Consider the following 2,551-nt stretch of genomic DNA (forward strand, 5'->3'; position numbering starts at 1 on the left):
TCCTGGAGCTCACTTTGTAGACCAGGCTGGCCTCGAACTCAGAAATCCGCCTGCCTCTGCCTCCCGAGTGCTGGGATTAAAGGCGTGCGCCACCAAGCTGAGCAAGGCACTTGCTGATTTTTTAAAGGTTATTTGTTTTCTTCTAGAATTTACAATCTTAATTTATCTATTCCTTGAGAATTTCATCTAAGAGTACAATGTACTTGTTCATGTCTGCTCTTCTCCCGCACCTTCTGGAAGACCCCCTAATATCTGCCTCCCAACTCGAAATATTTATCTTTGGTTTTTTTTTTCTTTATAACCTACTGAGATCCCTTGGTACTACCCATATGTGTATGGGCATAGGGTTATCCACTGGAGCTTGGCCAACCTCCTAAAGACTATAGCTGAAGAAAACCGTTTCATCTTATCCAGTAGCCATCGACTGGCAACAGCTTTCAGCTATGAGTGTCTCCATCCATGCTGGAACATTGATTGTCTTGACCTCAGGAGGGTCTTTACAACCACAGCTGCTGTGACCTCATGAGTACAATGGTCTTCCCTCGTCCAAAAGACATTATTTCATAGCAGTATTCCCACACTTCTGCTTCCTGCTGTAATCTCACTGTCCCCTTCTTCCAAAATGTTCTTTATCACTTTGGGGAGGAATAGGTCTGGTTTGTAGCAGTTTCCTCTGAGATTGAAACTTTCCATTCCCCCTGGGGAAGCTACTTAAGACAAAAGGTAAACAATTCAAAATAGCTTTAGGAAGTCCCTGAAACTGACCAGATTCACTAGGTCCCTTTCTCCCAGAATAATCAATAAAAATCAATAAAGTCACTCTCGGACAAACCAAGCTGCAATGAAGACTCTCAATCCAGACTAGCTGCCTGAAGAAGCGTGAGCTAGCCAAGCTCCCTGGATGATGTTCAGACCAACTTAATCACTGAGAAAGGATACTCTCCAACCTATTGAGCTCTCTGCAGGTTTTGCGTCCTTCTTCAGGTTTCCAGCTTCTGTGAGCTGTCACACATGCTCGGTGGCCTTTGGTGATGCAGCCATCTTTGAGTCATTTCTGACCTTGCACATAACCTCACTGAAACTCACTGCTTCACCAAGTTGGACTTTGATGGTATCCATACTTCAGTCTTTTTTTTTTTTTNGGTTTTTCGAGACAGGGTTTCTCTGTGTAGCCTTGGCTGTCCTGGCACTCACTTTGTAGACCAGGCTGGCCTCGAACTCAGAAATCCGCCTGACTCTGCCTCCCGAGTGCTGGGATTAAAGGCGTGCGCCACCACGCCCGGCCCCATACTTCAGTCTTTTGTAGGCTCCCTGTCTGGGGTTAGTTGACATGTGTGTTGTATCTCCCCATGTAAAGTCTTGTCCCAACAACATGCTGTAGATATCAAGTTTCTTACAGAATAACCATAGTCACTTACTTTCTGCACTTTGACCAGTTGCAAATCTGTCTTAATTGTCATCTACTACAATAAGGAGCTTGTCTGATGAGGGATGAGACCCCTACTAATCTATGGGTTTAAAAATAAATTTTTAGAAATCAGTTTGATGCTTTGTCTACTTGGCAAAATAATAGTAGTGGGTAGCATATGACCTCCTGAGCTGCTGTTTCTTGGCTAGTGTGAGCTCCCTCCTGTGCCTTAAATCCACCAGGAAGCTATTTATTACCTCTGTAACGTAAATGCCTCTATCGGACCTCTATAATGTAAATAAATGCCTCTATCGGAATGGTAATTCAACTCATGTTGTTGGGCCAGTTGTTACATTGCAGTTCACAGGGTTCATAGCTCAGTAGGACTGTTGGTAAAAATTTTCTCCAACATTCTGTCCAACAACTCCTGGTGTTATGAAAGCTAGCCATCAGGATGGAAGCTTCCACAATTAGTACCAGCTTGATTTAGCCATGCACTGTAAGCCAAGTCCATTGTGTCTTTAGAAGTTAACAACAAGATTTTAAGAGTGTGTAGCTCATTTGAAAATAGACCTTATGTTCTTTTGTGTGCATGTAAACAAGAAACAAGACAACATAATAATAAATGCAGAACATCAACCTAGAAGAAAACATGAATCCTCAAAAATCCCGAAACACCTCAACTCTACATCTTTGAATGGAAGAAATCAACCTGTGCTTTTTAAAAATAATAGGAGAAGCAACATGACACACACATTCTCTCTGCCTTAGTGTGCAGGAAGCCCTGCTTTCCTCACCCCAAAGTATAAGAAGCAACTGGCACATAATCCGTTGATAGAGGATGTCAGAGGAATATAAATTGATAACTACCCTAGGTCTTTAGTTCTGACTCTATGATGAGGAACAATTTTGAGGAGTATTTTGAACAGGACTCGTTCAGTTTTTCACAGCTTCTTTTCTACCCCTTGCTCCCATGGTGGACTTTTATTCATTTGTTTATTTATTTACATTCTATCTCAGAGTCGCCACAGTTTGTATCTATAGTGCTATAATCCATGCCCACTGCTGGCCAACATCAACCTCCAAGGAACAGTGCTTCTCCAATTCTTGTGTCTCAATGAGATGCTGCTGTCATAAATTCCT

The sequence above is a fragment of the Mus caroli genome, chromosome 2 (genome assembly GCF_900094665.2).
Source record: "Mus caroli chromosome 2, CAROLI_EIJ_v1.1, whole genome shotgun sequence".
Lineage (NCBI taxonomy): Eukaryota > Metazoa > Chordata > Mammalia > Rodentia > Muridae > Mus > Mus caroli.